General features: G+C 40.1%; 1 protein-coding gene across 2 annotated transcripts in view; it reads right to left on the reverse strand.

Moving 5' to 3' along the window:
• The window catches only part of LOC145453601 (uncharacterized), a 125,753-nt gene that overhangs the window by 21,166 nt on the left and 84,233 nt on the right, over nucleotides 1–20,354 (reverse strand). The gene's annotated exons all lie outside the window — the stretch shown is intronic.

Consider the following 20,354-nt stretch of genomic DNA (forward strand, 5'->3'; position numbering starts at 1 on the left):
CTTATTTTGTATTTTTTGTATCTTTTCTTGAAGCATTTCGGCTTTGCTTCTTTCGGCTTTTTGTTTGTTCGAGCCGTATTTCTGCAGGTGTAGTTTGGCGCATTTCTTGAAATAATCCCACCATTCATAAATGCTTTGGAAAAGGTACTTGTGTCCTGTACATCGTTCGTGTATCTCCTGGATCTGTTCGTATAGTACCTCATCCTTGAAGTGTCTGGTGTCATTCTTCCACATTGCTTTCCCCCATTTGACGTTTTCGGATTTGTTAATTTTAATCCTCGGGTAGAGGATGTGGTCAGCCAAAGTGTTCAATTTGTATGTACACATCTTGATGTTTATCATAAAGCGGTTCGATGTGTAAACACGGTCTATTCTTCTTGCTTGTTTTGTTTGCATTTTAGTGTATAATCTTTTCTTTGGATTTCTCCATCGCCAGGCGTCTCTGATTTTGTGTGTCTTTATGAATTGTTTCCAGATTCTGGCTGCCGGTGTGATTCGGAAGTTTTCAGAATTTCTCGAATCTATGCTTTCTGTTATTATATTAAAGTCGCCGCATATCACAGCGTTGTCTGGATCTTTGCCAATTTCTTGTGTGAATGTTCGAAATATTTCGGTTTGGTATCTGCCTACATGTGGAGGTCCGTAAAAGTTCCATACTCTAATGTTTTCCGGTGATTTGCTGTGTTTTGTTATTAGATTTATTGACTGTATTCTGTCTTCTTTTAAGGTCGATTCTTCCATGTCGTATTGTTGTTCTAGTTCTTTTTTGATAAGTATTGCTGTTCCTTTGTAGTATAGTAGTTTTTTTTTCTTCTTTGTCGATCCATGGTTCTTTCTCGTCTAGGTGGTTCGGGTAGTAGAGTATGTTGTTTTTACTTGCCCATCTTGCTATTTTGCTTTTGTTTCCTCTGTGGGTTTCTTGTAGGCAGGCTACAGCCCATGTATTGTCTGTCTTTAGAAAGGTCTTCAAGTTGTGCCATCGTTTTTCTATACCGTTAATGTTTATCGAAATTATGTTAAGAGCCATGGCGATGGTAGGGGAGTGGTGGGATTATTGCGATGAACTACTTATTAGGTTTTTTCGTCGCCTTTCCTTCGAGATTGGGGCTTCGTTCATGCCTAGTCCTTTTGTTAGGACTTCGTGCTGCTCCGTGCTGTTTTCTTATCGGGGAGCACATCAAGTTTACCATTTCTCTTTCATTTAGGAGTGGCGGTTTTTCGAATAGGTTGCGCAGTTTGCGGGTCGAAAGGCTACTTGGTTTTTGTTCTTGTGCAGCTTTCGTCTCACAGTTTCGGCTTTCCTCTGTCCGACTGTGTTCTTCTTCTACGGTCTGTAAGCTGTCTACGCTACTTTCGTCGCTATTGCTATCTTGTTCCAATATTGTGATGTTTGCGCTGTCTTCGCTGTCGCTTGTTTCTTCAATTATTGCGCTGTCTTCGCTGACGCTTGTTTCTTCCAGTTATTGTTTGAGTGTTTGCGCTATTCTCTTCTCTATGTAGGATTTCGTTCGTGTTCGAGGCCTCTTCTAGGGGCCTTTGTTCTCGTACTTGTGTTGCAGGGTTTTGTATTGCACTTTGTATTGCACGAGTTTCTTCTCGCGTTTCTCGTGCCTGTGGGCCGACATGTACAGATGTTCTATGTTCCGGCTCCGTATCTCTGCTTTTCTGTGTTGTTTGTTGTTCTGGGTTATTGTTATCTGTTTGCATTTCTTGTTCGTCTGCTACCTCGTTTGATTGAATTGCTACGTTCGCGTTTTGCGGGCAATTTTCCTTTCTATGACCGTACTGTTTACACGTGAAACAAGCTGCTTCGTTAGGGCAGTTCTTTGCCTCGTGACCGGTCAGGAGACATTTGAAGCATATGTTTATCCCTTCATCAGGTGGAAAGAATATTTTACACGGCGCCTTTCCTAAATACACGAAAGGCGGTATCTTCCCTGGTTGGTAGTTTTCGATATATACTTCTCTATATCCGTTGTGCAGTTTTGTGCCCTTGTGGTTTATCATCCTGATTTCTTGGATTTCTCCACAGTTGTATCTTTCAAATTTTAGTCTGATCTCATTTTCTTCTACTTCGGTAGGGACTGCTCTTATGTTTATTCTGACCACAGGTGTCCTGGGTTTCTCAAGGCGGAAGATTCCTTTCTCTGTGTGAATTCCTTCTTTTGTTTCATCAAGGAAGAGTTCTTTCAATTCATTTACTGGTGCTTCGTTGTGAAACGATAGGTTGAAGGTGTCTCTACCGATTTGATATATTGAGTGTACATGTCCTCTATACTTTCCTAGCTCTTCGTGTTGGAGAATTGCATCTATCACATCTGCTGAAGTTGAGCTTTCTGTTGCAATGATATCTAAAGACCTTGGTCTGCTTCCGTAGATAAGTCTCTGCTGTGGTAGTTTCGATAGCGCACTGGCGTATGCCATTGTTTTTGGTATACCGAAGCAGCTATTTGCAGCGTTTCTATTGTAGTTTAAAAGCGCCGCTGTAAGTCGGTAAGTGCAGCCGTAAGCTCGAGCGGAAGTCGCGTTTCTACAGGCGAGACACAGGTATCGAAAGGCTGTCTAAGGAAGCGAGAATAGGAAGGCTTACAAGATGGTACTTCAGTGTCGATAAGAGTGAAGTTGGAAAGATAGGTTAGTACAAGTGAAGTCGGAGAGGAAGGTTACTACTGGTGAAGAAGGTGGAAGGAGAGTCTAGTCCAGTGGTTCCCAACGTGGGCGATATCGCCCCCCAGGGGGCGATTTGGCGGTCTAGGGGGGCGAAAATTACGAAGGGGGCGATAGGGGGGCGAAAACGGATGAAGGGGGCGATAGGGGGCGAAAGCCACGAAGGGGGCGATGGCGCGTTCAAACGGATATATTGGAGTCGGGACCGTAACTACCGCATCCCAAACCCCCCAATTAGGGGTGGGGGCCTGAACTCGAGGGAGGCCAAAAATTATTTCGTGAATTAATATGAATTATAAAGTAATCTTTTACAAATTCATGCAACTTTTTCAGAAATTTTTCGCTCTGCGCGCGATTTAATAATATCATATATTTTGATTTTGGGGTACCCGTCACCCAACAAAATACGCATGATTTATGGAAATTGGAGACTTCGGCGTCGGCCATTCCTGCGACACGACGCACCAAGACATACGAAGTTAGAGGCCATGTAACATGCGACTCCGAGAAGTGGGCCAGAACGATTAGCAGCGAGAAGGCCTTGGCCGAAAAGGAATGCCCTTGTGCTGACCGAAAACTTCGATATATATATACATATATGTTTAATTGTCCATATGCGCCTCAATGGCTGGCGTCGAACGTTCCTGTCCTAGCGACTTTAACCCTACAGGACAAATGCCATGCCGCAAGGAAAAAATTATTTGCCAGTACAGAAATACTAATTTGAAATCATGTGCGTCTTTTAGTTTGGTACGTTTTGACGATTTCCATATCTTCTGACATAACAGATATAGGAGGTCACGAAATAGCATCATGTAACGAAGTCAATATAACAGCGATTCCGCCAGAAGATGTTTAATTATTATTTAGGGGTCCTACCTTTTCCAGCACACCACACTCAGCTCTACCGGTAAATCTGATTACGCGGACAGAAAGAGGTTAAAAAATTGATAGCAATATATCTGCAATTACCGACCATATTGACCGATTCAAACATGAATTATATAAATTTTTCGCGCTTCGCGCGTTTAGGCGAAATACGGTGCCTAACCAAACAGTACATGAAATGGGGTATAGCTGATATGTAGCGACAAAAGACCCACTGGCTGAAGGGGGTGTGGGGCTTGGTTTATCACCCTATGGGGCCAAAGACCAACGTTTAAGGGGCTGACGAAGTGCTGTTTTTAGTTTCCCAATATTTGGGGGGCGATGATCGGTGTGGAGCTTCTAAAGGGGGCGATGAGTCGAAAAAGGTTGGGAACCACTGGTCTAGTCGATGGTGAGAAGAAAGACGGGCGAGAGAGCCGACTACGGAGGAGAGACTTGAAAACGAGAGGAATCGAAGTCCGTTGGCAAGTGAGGAGAGAGTGAGCGAAGTAGTTCAGTAGACTAATCCTGAAGAACGCCTTTTTGATCATGGTTCACTGCCTCGTCAGGTAAGTAGACTCGAAGAGGAAATCCGAACGTTGACGAAAAGAGTGAAGAAGGAAGTGAGTAGCCTAGTTAATTCTAGGTTAAGACTAGTGTTTACGGTGACTATCTATGCCCCAGCGGCTCCGGTTTGTTCCTCGTATCTGAAAATAGCCGTTATATACTCACGCGTCCTTAATACAACCAAATACTCCAATATCGAACGACATTGGAGCACGAGCTAGTTATTAGTTATCACAAATAATCAAAAAAGCCGACTGCGATCGGCGTTGTTCGTATAGCGAATAATCACCCGAATTCAACCAATTTGTGAAGTCATAGTATCTCTGGCGTATATAATTCGTGAGTCATGTTTACAATTACGGGACAAGCCCTCATCTTCAAGGCATGCGATCGAACCAATGATGGGTCTTATCAATATAGTACTAAAAATCGATATTTATGATTGACTTCTTGATAATCATACCGATAGATCGCGATTCTTGCTTGCTGTGATATATCGAACGACATTGGATCACGAGCTAGTTATTAGTTATCATGAATAATCAAAAAAACCCGACCGTGATCGGCGTTGTTTTTAGCGAATACAAACCTGAATTCAACCAATTTGTGAAGTCATAGTATCTTGGGCGTATATAACTCGTGACTCGTGTGTACATTTACGGGACAAGCCCTCATCTTCAAGGCATGCGATCGAACCACTGATGGATCTTATCAACATAGTCCTATAAATCGATATTTATGATTGACTTCTTGATAATCATACCGATAGATCGCGATTCTTTCGTGCTGTGAAATATCGAACAACATTGGAGCACGAGCTAATTATTAGTTATCACAAATAATCAATTAAGCCGACCGACCGATCAGCGTTGTTTGTTTAGCGAATACCCACCTTAATTCAACCAATTTGTGAAGTCATAGTATCGTAGGGGTATATAATTCATGAGTCGTGTGTACATTTACGGGACAAGCCCTCATCTCCAAGGCATGCAATGATGGATCTTATCAATATAGTCCTAAAAATCGATATTTATGATTGACTTCTTGATAATCATACCGATAGATCGCGATTCTAGCGTGCTGTGAAATATCGAATGACATTGGAGCACGAGCTAGTTATTAGTTATCACAAATAATCAAAAAAGCCGACCGCGATCGGCGTTGTTGGTAGCAAATACCCACCTTAATTCAACCAATTTGTGAAGTCACAATATCTTGAGCATACGTAATTCGTGAGTCGTGTGTACATTTACAAGACAAGGCCTTATCTTCATTCTTCAGTACATGCGATCGAACCAATGATGGATCTTATCCATAAAGTCCCAAAATCGATATTTATGATTGACTTCTTGATAATCATACGGATAGATCGCGATTCTTGCGTGCTGTGAAATATCGAACAACATTGGAGCACGAGCTAGTTATTAGTTATCATAAATAATCAAGAAAGCCGACCGCGATCGGCGTTGTTCGTATAGCGAATACCCACCCGAATTCAACCAATTTGTGAAGTCATGGTATCTTGGGCGTATATAATTCGTGAGTCGTTTGTACATTTACGGGACAAGCCCTCATCTTCAAAGCATGCGATCGAACCAATGATGGATCTTATCATTATAGTCCTAAAAATCGATATTCATGATTGACTTCTTGATAATCATACCGACATATCGCGATTCTTGCGTGCTGTGAAATATCGAACGATATTGGAGCGCGAGCTAGTTATTAGTTATCAAAAAAGCCGACCGCGATCGGCGTTGTTTGTAGCGAATACCCACCTTAATTCAACCAATTTGTGAAGTCATATAGTATCTTGGCCGTATATAATTCGTGAGTCGCGTGTACATTTACGGGACAAGCCCTCATCTTCAAAGCATGCGATCGAACCAATGATGGATCTTATCATTATAGTCCTAAAAATCGATATTTATGATTGACTTCTTGATAATCATACCGACATATCGCGATTCTTGCGTGCTGTGAAATATCGAACGACATTGGAGCACGAGCTAGATATTAGTTATCACAAATAATCAAAAAAGCCGACTGCGATCGGCGTTGTTGGTAGCGAATACCCACCTTAATTCAACCAATTTGTGAAGTCACAGTATCTTGAGCATACGTACGTAATTCGTGAGTCGTGTGTACATTTACAGGACAAGGCCTTATCTTCATTCTTCAGTACATGCGATCGAACCAATGATGGATCTTTTCAATAAAGTCCCAAAATCGATATTTATGATTGACTTCTTGATAATCATACCGATCGATCGCGATTCTTGCGTGCTGTGAAATATCGAACAACATTGGAGCACTAGCTAGTTATTAGTTATCATAAATAATCAAAAAAGCCGACCGCGATCGGCGTTGTTCGTATAGCGAATAACCACCCGAATTCAACCAATTTGTGAAGTCATAGTATCTTGGGCGTATATAATTCGTGAGTCGTGTGTACATTTACGGGACAAGCCCTCATCTTCAAAGCATGCGATCGAACCAATGATGGATCTTATCAATATAGTCCTAAAAATCGATATTTATGATTGACTTCTTGATAATCATACCGACATACCGGGATTCATATCGAACGACATTGGAGCACGAGCTAGGTATTAGTTAAAATAAATAATCAAAAAAGCCGACCGCGATCAGCGTTGTTTGTTTAGCGAATACCCACCTTAATTCAACCAATTTGTGAAGTCATAGTATCGTAGGGGTACATAATTCGTGAGTCGTGTGTACATTTACGGGACAAGCCCTCATCTTCAAGGCATGCGATCGAACCAATGATGGATCTTATCAATATAGTCCTAAAATCGATATTTATGAGTGACTTCTTGATAATCATACCGATAGATCGCGATTCTTGCGTGCTGTGAAATATCGAACGACATTGGAGCACGAGCTAGTTATTAGTTATCATAAATAATCAAAAAAAGCCGACCGCGATCGGCGTTGTTTTTTAGCGAATACCCACCTTAATTCAACCAATTTGTGAAGTCATAGTATCTTAGTTATGCATAATTCGTGAGTCGTGTGTACATTTACAGGACAAGCCCTCATCTTCAAAGCATGCGATGGAACCAATGATGGATCTCATCATTATAGTCCTAAAAATCGATATTTATGATTGACTTCTTGATAATCATACCCACATACCGGGATTCTTGCGTGCTGTGAAATATCGAACGACAGTGGAGCACGAGCTAGTTAATAGTTATCATGAATAATCAAAAAAATCGACCGCGATCGGCGTTGTTTGTTGCGAATACCCACCTTAATTCAACCAATTTGTGAAGTCATAGTATCTTGGGTATACATAATTCGTGAGTCGTGTGTACATTTACTGGACAAACCCTCATCTTCAAGGCATGCGATCGAACCAATGATGGAACTTATCAATATAGTCCTAAAAATCGATATTTATGATCGACTTCTTGATAATCATACCGATAGATCGCGATTCTTGCGTGCTGTGAAATATCGAACGACATTGGAGTACGGAGCTAGTTATTTGTTATCATAAATAATCAAAAAATCCGACCGCGATCGGCGTTGTTGGTAGCGAATACCCACCTTAATTCAACCAATTTGTGATTTCATAGAATCTTGGGCGTATGTAATTCGTGAGTCGTGTGTACATTTACGGGACAAGCCCTCATCTTCAAGGCATGCGATCGAACCAATGATGGATCTTATCAATATAGTCCTAAAAATCGATATTTATGATTGACTTCTTGATAATCATACCGATAGATCGCGATTCTAGCGTGCTGTGAAATATCGAACGACATTGGAGCACGAGCTAGTTATTAGTTATCACAAATAATCAAAAAAGCCGACCGCGATCGGCGTTGTTGGTAGCAAATACCCACCTTAATTCAACCAATTTGTGAAGTCACAGTATCTTGAGCATACGTGATTCGTGAGTCGTGTGTACATTTACAGGACAAGGCCTTATCTTCATTCTTCAGTACATGCGATCGAACCAATGATGGATCTTTTCCATAAAGTCCCAAAATCGATATTTATGATTGACTTCTTGATAATCATACGGATAGATCGCGATTCTTGCGTGCTGTGAAATATCGAACAACATTGGAGCACGAGCTAGTTATTAGTTATCATAAATAATCAAGAAAGCCGACCGCGATCGGCGTTGTTCGTATAGCGAATACCCACCCGAATTCAACCAATTTGTGAAGTCATGGTATCTTGGGCGTATATAATTCGTGAGTCGTTTGTACATTTACGGGACAAGCCCTCATCTTCATAGCATGCGATCGAACCAATGATGGATCTTATCATTATAGTCCTAAAAATCGATATTTATGATTGACTTCTTGATAATCATACCGACATATCGAGATTCTTGCGTGCTGTGAAATATCGAACGACATTGGAGCACGAGCTAGATATTAGTTATCACAAATAATCAAAAAAGCCGACTGCGATCGGCGTTGTTGGTAGCGAATACCCACCTTAATTCAACCAATTTGTGAAGTCACAGTATCTTGAGCATACGTACGTAATTCGTGAGTCGTGTGTACATTTACAGGACAAGGCCTTATCTTCATTCTTCAGTACATGCGATCGAACCAATGATGGATCTTTTCCATAAAGTCCCAAAATCGATATTTATGATTGACTTCTTGATAATCATACGGATAGATCGCGATTCTTGCGTGCTGTGAAATATCGAACAACATTGGAGCACGAGCTAGTTATTAGTTATCATAAATAATCAAGAAAGCCGACCGCGATCGGCGTTGTTCGTATAGCGAATACCCACCCGAATTCAACCAATTTGTGAAGTCATGGTATCTTGGGCGTATATAATTCGTGAGTCGTTTGTACATTTACGGGACAAGCCCTCATCTTCATAGCATGCGATCGAACCAATGATGGATCTTATCATTATAGTCCTAAAAATCGATATTTATGATTGACTTCTTGATAATCATACCGACATATCGAGATTCTTGCGTGCTGTGAAATATCGAACGACATTGGAGCACGAGCTAGATATTAGTTATCACAAATAATCAAAAAAGCCGACTGCGATCGGCGTTGTTGGTAGCGAACACCCACCTTAATTCAACCAATTTGTGAAGTCACAGTATCTTGAGCATACGTACGTAATTCGTGAGTCGTGTGTACATTTACAGGACAAGGCCTTATCTTCATTCTTCAGTACATGCGATCGAACCAATGATGGATCTTTTCAATAAAGTCCCAAAATCGATATTTATGATTGACTTCTTGATAATCATACCGATCGATCGCGATTCTTGCGTGCTGTGAAATATCGAACAACATTGGAGCACTAGCTAGTTATTAGTTATCATAAATAATCAAAAAAGCCGACCGCGATCGGCGTTGTTCGTATAGCGAATAACCACCCGAATTCAACCAATTTGTGAAGTCATAGTATCTTGGGCGTATATAATTCGTGAGTCGTGTGTACATTTACGGGACAAGCCCTCATCTTCAAAGCATGCGATCGAACCAATGATGGATCTTATCAATATAGTCCTAAAAATCGATATTTATGATTGACTTCTTGATAATCATACCGACATACCGGGATTCATATCGAACGACATTGGAGCACGAGCTAGGTATTAGTTAAAATAAATAATCAAAAAAGCCGACCGCGATCGGCGTTGTTTTTAGCGAATACCCACCTTAATTCAACCAATTTGTGAAGTCATAGTATCTTAGTTATGCATAATTCGTGAGTCGTGTGTACATTTACAGGACAAGCCGTCATCTTCAAAGCATGCGATGGAACCAATGATGGATCTCATCATTATAGTCCTAAAAATCGATATTTATGATTGACTTCTTGATAATCATACCGACATACCGGGATTCTTGCGTGCTGTGAAATATCGAACGACAGTGGAGCACGAGCTAGTTAATAGTTATCATGAATAATCAAAAAAATCGACCGCGATCGGCGTTGTTTGTTGCGAATACCCACCCTAATTCAACCAATTTGTGAAGTCATGGTATCTTGGGTATACATAATTCGTGAGTCGTGTGTACATTTACTGGACAAACCCTCATCTTCAAGGCATGCGATCGAACCAATGATGGAACTTATCAATATAGTCCTAAAAATCGATATTTATGATTGACTTCTTGATAATCATACCGATAGATCGCGATTCTTGCGTGCTGTGAAATATCGAACGACATTGGAGTACGGAGCTAGTTATTTGTTATCATAAATAATCAAAAAATCCGACCGCGATCGGCGTTGTTGGTAGCGAGTACCCACCTTAATTCAACCAATTTGTGATTTCATAGAATCTTGGGCGTATGTAATTCGTGAGTCGTGTGTACATTTACGGGACAAGCCCTCATCTTCAAGGCATGCGATCGAACCAATGATGGATCTTATCAATATAGTCCTAAAAATCGATATTTGTGATTGACTTCTTGATAATCATACCGATAGATCGCGATTCTAGCGTGCTGTGAAATATCGAACGACATTGGAGCACGAGCTAGTTATTAGTTATCACAAATAATCAAAAAAGCCGACCGCGATCGGCGTTGTTGGTAGCAAATACCCACCTTAATTCAACCAATTTGTGAAGTCACAGTATCTTGAGCATACGTAATTCGTGAGTCGTGTGTACATTTACAGGACAAGGCCTTATCTTCATTCTTCAGTACATGCGATCGAACCAATGATGGATCTTTTCCATAAAGTCCCAAAATCGATATTTATGATTGACTTCTTGATAATCATACGGATAGATCGCGATTCTTGCGTGCTGTGAAATATCGAACAACATTGGAGCACGAGCTAGTTATTAGTTATCATAAATAATCAAGAAAGCCGACCGCGATCGGCGTTGTTCGTATAGCGAATACCCACCCGAATTCAACCAATTTGTGAAGTCATGGTATCTTGGGCGTATATAATTCGTGAGTCGTTTGTACATTTACGGGACAAGCCCTCATCTTCAAGGCATGCGATCGAACCAATGATGGATCTTATCAATATAGTCCTAAAAATCGATATTTATGAGTGACTTCTTGATGATCATACCGATAGATCGCGATTCTTGCGTGCTGTGAAATATCGAACGACATTGGAGCACGAGCTAGTTATTAGTTATCACAAATAATCAATTAAGCCGACCGCGATCGGCGTTGTTGGTAGCGAATACCCACCTTAATTCAACCAATTTGTGAAGTCATAGTATCTCTGGCGGATATAATTCGTGAGTCATGTTTACAATTACGGGACAAGCCCTCATCTTCAAGGCATGCGATCGAACCAATGATGGGTCTTATCAATATAGTACTAAAAATCGATATTTATGATTGACTTCTTGATAATCATACCGATAGATCGCGATTCTTGCTTGCTGTGATATATCGAACGACATTGGATCACGAGCTAGTTATTAGTTATCATGAATAATCAAAAAAACCCGACCGTGATCGGCGTTGTTTTTAGCGAATACAAACCTGAATTCAACCAATTTGTGAAGTCATAGTATCTTGGGCGTATATAACTCGTGACTCGTGTGTACATTTACGGGACAAGCCCTCATCTTCAAGGCATGCGATCGAACCACTGATGGATCTTATCAATATAGTCCTATAAATCGATATTTATGATTGACTTCTTGATGATCATACCGATAGATCGCGATTCTTTCGTGCTGTGAAATATCGAACAACATTGGAGCACGAGCTAATTATTAGTTATCATAAATAATCAATTAAGCCGACCGCGATCGGCGTTTTTGGTAGCGAATACCCACCTTAATTCAACCAAGTTGTGAAGTCTTAGTGTCTTGGGCGCATATAATTCGTGAGTCGTGTGTACATTTACGGGATAAGCCCTCATCTTCAAGGCATGCGACCGAACCAATGATGGATCTTATCAATATAGTCCTAAAAATCGATATTTATGATTGACTTCTTGATAATCATACCGATAGATCGCGATTCTAGCGTGCTGTGAAATATCGAACGACATTGGAGCACGGAGCTAGTTATTTGTTATCGTAAATAATCAAAAAATCCGACCGCGATCGGCGTTGTTTGTAGCGAATACCCACCTTAGTTCAAACAATTTGTGAAGTCATAGTATCTTGGGTACACATAATTCGTGAGTCGTGTGTACATTTACATGACTAGGCCTTATCTTCATTCTTCAGTACATGCGATCGAACCAATGATGGATCTTATTAATAAAGTCCTAAAATCGATATTTATGATTGACTTCTTAATAATCATACCGATAGATCGCGATTCTTGCGTGCTGTGAAATATCGAACAACATTGGAGCACGAGCTAGTTATTAGTTATCATAAATAATCAAAAAAGCCGACCGCGGTCGGCGTTGTTTGTAGCGAGTACCCACCTTAATTCAACCAATTTGTGATTTCATAGAATCTTGGGCGTATATAATTCGTGAGTCGTGTGTACATTTACGGGACAAGCCCTCATCTTCAAAGCATGCGATCGAACCAATGATGGATCTTATCAATATAGTCCTAAAAATCGATATTTATGATTGACTTCTTGATAATCATACCGATAGATCGCGATTCTAGCGTGCTGTGAAATATCGAACGACATTGGAGCACGAGCTAGTTATTAGTTATCACAAATAATCAAAAAGGCCGACCGCGATCGGCGTTGTTGGTAGCGAATACCCACCTTAATTCAACCAATTTGTGAAGTCACAGTATCTTGAGCATACGTAATTCGTGAGTCGTGTGCACATTTACAGGACAAGGCCTTATCTTCATTCTTCAGTACATGCGATCGAACCAATGATGGATCTTTTCAATAAAGTCCCAAAATCGATATTCATGATTGACTTCTTGATAGTCATACGGATAGATCGCGATTCTTGCGTGCTGTGAAATATCGAACAACATTGGAGCACGAGCTAGTTATTAGTTATCATAAATAATCAAAAAAGCCGACCGCGATCGGCGTTGTTCGTATAACGAATATCCACCCGAATTCAACCAGTTTGTGAAGTCATGGTATCTTGGGCCTATATAATTCGTGAGTCGTTTGTACATTTACGGGGCAAGCCCTCATCTTCAAAGCATGCGATCGAACCAATGATGGATCTTATCATTATAGTCCTAAAAATCGATATTTATGATTGACTTCTTGATAATCATACCGACATATCGCGATTCTTGCGTGCTGTGAAATAACGAACGATATTGGAGCCCGAGCTAGTTATTAGTTATCAAAAAGCCGACCGCGATCGGCGTTGTTAGTAGCGAATACCCACCTTAATTCAACCAATTTGTGAAGTCATATAGTGTCTTGGCCGTATATAATTCGTGAGTCGCGTGTACATTTACGGGACAAGCCCTCATCTTCAAAGCATGCGATCGAACCAATGATGGATCTTATCATTATAGTCCTAAAAATCGATATTTATGATTGACTTCTTGATAATCATACCGACATATCGCGATTCTTGCGTGCTGTGAAATATCGAACGACATTGGAGCACGAGCTAGTTATTAGTTATAATAAGTAATCAATAAAGCCGACCGCGATCAGCGTTGTTTGTTTAGCGAATACCCACCTTAATTCAACCAATTTGTGAAGTCATAGTATCGTAGGGGTATATAATTCGTGAGTCGTGTGTACATTTACGGGACAAGCCCTCATCTTCAAGGCATGCGATCGAACCAATGATGGGTCTTATCAATATAGTCCAAAAAAATCGATATTTATGATTGACTTCTTGATAATCGTACCGATAGATCGCGATTCTTGCGTGCTGTAAAATATCGAACGACATTGGTGCACGAGCTAGTTATTGGTTATCATAAATAATCAAAAAAGCCGACCGCGATCGGCGTTGTTGGTAGCGAATACCCACCTTAATTCAACCAATTTGTGAAATCATAGTATCTATGGCACACATAATTCGTGAGTCGTGTGTACATTTATAGGACAAGGCCTTATCTTCATTCTTCAGTACATGCGATCGAACCAATGATGGATCTTATCAATAAAGTCCTAACAGCGATATCTATGATTGACTTTTTGATAATCATACCGATAGATCGGTATTCTTGCGTGCTGTGAAATATCGAACGATATTGGAGCACGAGCTAGTTATTAGTTATCAAAAAAGCCGACCGCGATCGGCGTTGTTTGTAGCGAATACCCACCTTAATTCAACCAATTTGTGAAGTCATAGTATCTTGGACGTATATAATTCGTGAGTCGCGTGTACATCTACGGGACAAGCCCTCATCTTCAAGGCATGCGATCGAACCAATGATGGATCTTATCAATATAGTCCTAAAAATCGATATTTATGATTGACTTCATGATAATCATACCGATAGATCGCGATTCTTGCGTGATGTGAAATATTGAACGATATTGGAGCACGAGCTAGTTATTAGTTATCAAAAAAGCCGACCGCGATCGGCGTTGTTTGTAGCGAATACCCACCTTAATTCAACCAATTTGTGAAGTCATAGTATCCTGGGTACACATAATTCGTGAGTCGTGTGTACATTTACATGACTAGGCCTTATCTTCATTCTTCAGTACATGCGATCGAAGCAATGATGGATCTTATCAATAAAGTCCTAAAATCGATATTTATGATTGACTTCTTGATAATCATACCGATAGATCGCGATTCTTGCGTGCTGCGAAATATCGAACGACATCGGAGCACGAGCTAATTATTAGTTATCATGAATAATCAAAAAAGCCGACCGCGATCGGCGTTGTTTGTAGCGCATACCTACCTTAATTCAACCAATTTGTGATTTCATAGAATCTTGGGCGTATATAATTCGTGAGTCGTGTGTACATTTAAGGGACAAACCCCCATCTTCAAAGCATGCGATCGATCCAATGATGGATCTTATCAATATAGTCCTAAAAATCGATATTTATGATTGACTTCTTGATAATCATACCGATAGATCGCGATTCTAGCGTGCTGTGAAATATCGAACGACATTGGAGCACGAGCTAGTTATTAGTTATCACAAATAATCAAAAAAGCCGACCGCGATCGGCGTTGTTGGTAGCGAATACCCACCTTAATTCAACCAATTTGTGAAGTCACAGTATCTTGAGCATACGTAATTCGTGAGTCGTGTGTACATTTACAGGACAAGGCCTTATCTTCATTCTTCAGTACATGCGATCGAACCAATGATGGATCTTTTCAATAAAGTCCCAAAATCGATATTTATGATTGACTTCTTGATAATCATACCGATAGATCGCGATTCTTGCGTGCTGTGAAATATCGAACGACATTGGAGCACGGAGCTAGTTATTAGTTATCATAAATGATAAGAAAAGCCGACCGCGATCGGCGTTGTTTGTAGCGAATACCCACCTTTATTCAACCAATTTGTGAAGTCATAGTATCTTGGGCGTATAAAATTCGTGAGTCGTGTGTACATTTACGGGACAAGCCCTCATCTTCAAGGCATGCGATCGAACCAATGATGGATCTTATCAATATAGTCCTAAAAATCGATATTTATGATTGACTTCTTGATAATCATACCGATAGATCACGATTCTTGCGTGCTGTGAAATATCGAACGACATTGGAGCACGAGCTAGTTATTAGTTATCATGAATAATCAAAAAATTCGACCGCGATCGGCATTGTTTGTAGCGGACACCCACCTTAATTCAACAAATTTGTGAAGTCATAGTACCTTGAGTATACATAATTCGTGAGTCGTGTGTACATTTACGGGACAAGCCCTCATCTTCAAGGCATGCGATCGAACGAATGATATATCTTATCGAGATAGTCCTAAAAATCGAAATTTATGATTGACTTCTTGATAATCATACCGATAAATCGCGATTCTTGCGTGCTTTGAAATATCGAACGACATTGGAGCACGGAGCTAGTTATTAGTTATCATAAATAATCAAGAAGCTGACCGCGATCGGTGTTGTTTGTAGCGAATACCCACCTTAGATCAATCAATTCGTGAAGTCATAGTATCTTGGGCGTATATATTTCGTGAGTCGTGTGTACATTTACATGACAAACCCTGATCTTCAAGGCATGCGATCGAACCAATGATGGATCTTATCAATATAGTCCTAAAAATCGATATTTATTATTGAATTCTTGATAATCATACCGATAGATCGCGATTCTTGCGTGCTGTGGAATATCGAACGACATTGGTGCACGAGCTAGTTATTAGTTATCATAACTAATCAAAAAAGCCAACCGCGATCGGCGTTGTTGGTAGCGAATACCCACCTTAATTCAACCAATTTGTGAAGTCATAGTATCGTAGGGGTATATAATTCGTGAGTCGTGTGTACATTTACCGGACAAACCCTCATCTTCAAGGCATGCGATCCTACCAATGATTGATCTTATCAATATAGTCCTAAAAATCGAAATTTATGATTGACTTCTTGATAATCATACCGATAGATCGCGATTCTTGCGTGCTGTGAAATATCGAACGACATTGGAGCACGAGCTAGTTATTAGTTATCATAAATAATCAAGAAAGCCGACCGCGATCGGCCTTGTTGGTAGCGAATATCCACCTTAAGTCAACCAATTTGTGAAGTCATAGTATCTTAGTTATATATAATTCGTGAGTCGTGTGTACATTTACAGGACAAGGCCTTATCTTCATTCTTCAAGGCATGTGATCGAACCAATGATGGATCTTATCAATATAGTACTAAAAATCGATATTTATGATTGACTTCTGGATAATCATACCGATAGATCGCAATTCTTGCGTGCTGTGGAATATCGAACGACATTGGAGCACGGAGCTAGTTATTAGTTATCATAAATGATAAGAAAAGCCGACCGCGATCGGCGTTATTTGTAGCGAATACCCACCTTAATTCAACCAATTTGTGAAGTCATAGTATCTTGGGTGTATATAATTCGTGAGTCGTGTGTACATTTACGGGACAAGCCCTCATCTTCAAGGCATGCGATCGAACCAATGATGGATCTTATCAATACAGTCCTAAAAATCGATATTTATGATTGACTTCTTGATAATCATACCGATAGATCGCGATTCTTGCGTGCTGTGAAATATCGAACGACATTGGAGCACGAGCTAGTTATTAGTTATCATGAATAATCAAAAAAGTCGACCGCGATCGGCGTCGTTTGTAGCAAATACCCACCTTAATTCAACCAATTTGTGAAGTCATGGTATCTTGGGTATACATAATTCGTGAGTCGTGTGTACATTTTCGGGATAAGCTCTCATCTTCAAGGCATGCGATCGAACCAATGATGGATCTTATCAATATAGTCCTAAAAATCGGTATTGATTATTGACTTCTATATAATCATACCGATGGATCGCGATTCTTGCGTGCTGTGAAATATCGAACGACATTGGAGCACGAGCTATATATTAGTTATCATAAATAATCAAGAAAGCCGACCGCGATCGGCGTTGTTGGTAGCGAATACCCACCTTAATGCAACCAATTTGTGAAGTCATAGTATCTTAGTTATACATAATTCGTGAGTCGTGTGTACATTTACAGGACAAGGTCTTATCTTCATTCTTCAAGGCATGCGATCGAACCAATGATGGATCTTATCAATATAGTCCTAAAAATCGATATTTATTATTGACTTCTTTATAATCATACCGATAGATCGCGATTCTTGCGTGCTGTGAAATATCGAACGACATTGGAGCACGAGCTAGTTATTAGTTATCATAAATTATCATGAAAGCCGACCGCGATCGGCCTTGTTGGTAGCGAATACCCACCTCAATTCAACCAATTTGTGAAGTCATAGTATCTTAGTTATACATAATTCGTGAGTCGTGTGTACATTTACAGGACAAGGCCTTATCTTCATTCTTCAAGGCATGTGATCGAACCAATGATGGATCTTATCAATATAGTCCTAAAAATCGGTATTGATTATTGACTTCTATATAATCAAACCGATACATCGCGATTCTTGCGTGCTGTGAAATATCGAACGACATTGGAGCACGAGCTAGTTATTAGTTATCATAAATAATCAAGAAAGCCGACCGCGATCGGGGTTGTTGGTAGCGAATACCCACCTTAATTCAACCAATTTGTGAAGTCATAGTATCTTAGTTATACATAATTCGTGAGTCGTGTGTACATTTACAGGACAAGGCCTTATCTTCATTCTTCAAGGCATGCGATCGAACCAATTATGGATCTTATCAATATTTTCCTAAAAAGCGATATTTATGATTGACTTCTTGATAATCATACCGATAGATTGCGATTCTTGCGTGCTGTGAAATATCGAACGACATTGGAGCACGAGCTAGTTATTTGTTATCATGAATAATCAAAAAAGTCGACCGAAATCGGCGTTGTTTGTAGCGAATACCCACCTTAATTCAACAAATTTGTGAAGTCATAGTACCTTGGGTATACATAATTCGTGAGTCATGTGCACATTTACGGGACAAGCCCTCATCTTCAAGGCATGCGATCGAACGAATGATATATCTTATCGATATAGTCCTAAAAATCGAAATTTATGATTGACTTCTTGACAATCATACCGATAAATCGCGATTCTTGCGTGCTTTGAAATATTGAACGACATTGGAGCACGGAGCTAGTTATTAGTTATCATAAATAATCAAGAAGCTGACCGCGATCGGCGTTGTTTGTAGCGAATACCCACCTTAGATCAACCAATTCGTGAAGTCATAGTATCTATGGCACACATAATTCGTGAGTCGTGTGTACATTTATAGGACAAGGCCTTATCTTCATTCTTCAGTACATGCGATCGAACCAATGATGGATCTTATCAATAAAGTCCTAACAGCGATATCTATGATTGACTTCTTGATAATCATACCGATAGATCGGTATTCTTGCGTGCTGTGAAATATCGAACGATATTGGAGCACGAGCTAGTTATTAGTTATCAAAAAAGCCGACCGCGATCGGCGTTGTTTGTAGCGAATACCCACCTTAATTCAACCAATTTGTGAAGTCATAGTATCTTGGACGTATATAATTCGTGAGTCGCGTGTACATCTACGGGACAAGCCCTCATCTTCAAGGCATGCGATCGAACCAATGATGGATCTTATCAATATAGTCCTAAAAATCGATATTTATGATTGACTTCATGATAATCATACCGATAGATCGCGATTCTTGCGTGATGTGAAATATTGAACGATATTGGAGCACGAGCTAGTTATTAGTTATCAAAAAAGCCGACCGCGATCGGCGTTGTTTGTAGCGAATACCCACCTTAATTCAACCAATTTGTGAAGTCATAGTATCCTGGGTACACATAATTCGTGAGTCGTGTGTACATTTACATGACTAGGCCTTATCTTCATTCTTCAGTACATGCGATCGAAGCAATGATGGATCTTATCAATAAAGTCCTAAAATCGATATTTATGATTGACTTCTTGATAATCATACCGATAGATCGCGATTCTTGCGTGCTGCGAAATATCGAACGACATCGGAGCACGAGCTAATTATTAGTTATCATGAATAATCAAAAAAGCCGACCGCGATCGGCGTTGTTTGTAGCGCATACCTACCTTAATTCAACCAATTTGTGATTTCATAGAATCTTGGGCGTATATAATTCGTGAGTCGTGTGTACATTTAAGGGACAAACCCCCATCTTCAAAGCATGCGATCGAACCAATGATGGATCTTATCAATATAGTCCTAAAAATCGATATTTATGATTGACTTCTTGATAATCATACCGATAGATCGCGATTCTAGCGTGCTGTGAAATATCGAACGACATTGGAGCACGAGCTAGTTATTAGTTATCACAAATAATCAAAAAAGCCGACCGCGATCGGCGTTGTTGGTAGCGAATACCCACCTTAATTCAACCAATTTGTGAAGTCACAGTATCTTGAGCATACGTAATTCGTGAGTCGTGTGTACATTTACAGGACAAGGCCTTATCTTCATTCTTCAGTACATGCGATCGAACCAATGATGGATCTTTTCAATAAAGTCCCAAAATCGATATTTATGATTGACTTCTTGATAATCATACCGATAGATCGCGATTCTTGCGTGCTGTGAAATATCGAACGACATTGGAGCACGGAGCTAGTTATTAGTTATCATAAATGATAAGAAAAGCCGACCGCGATCGGCGTTGTTTGTAGCGAATACCCACCTTAATTCAACCAATTTGTGAAGTCATAGTATCTTGGGCGTATAAAATTCGTGAG

The sequence above is a fragment of the Botryllus schlosseri genome, chromosome 13 (genome assembly GCF_051294905.1).
Source record: "Botryllus schlosseri isolate E-star chromosome 13, Bs_hap1, whole genome shotgun sequence".
Classification (NCBI taxonomy): Eukaryota; Metazoa; Chordata; class Ascidiacea; order Stolidobranchia; family Styelidae; genus Botryllus; species Botryllus schlosseri.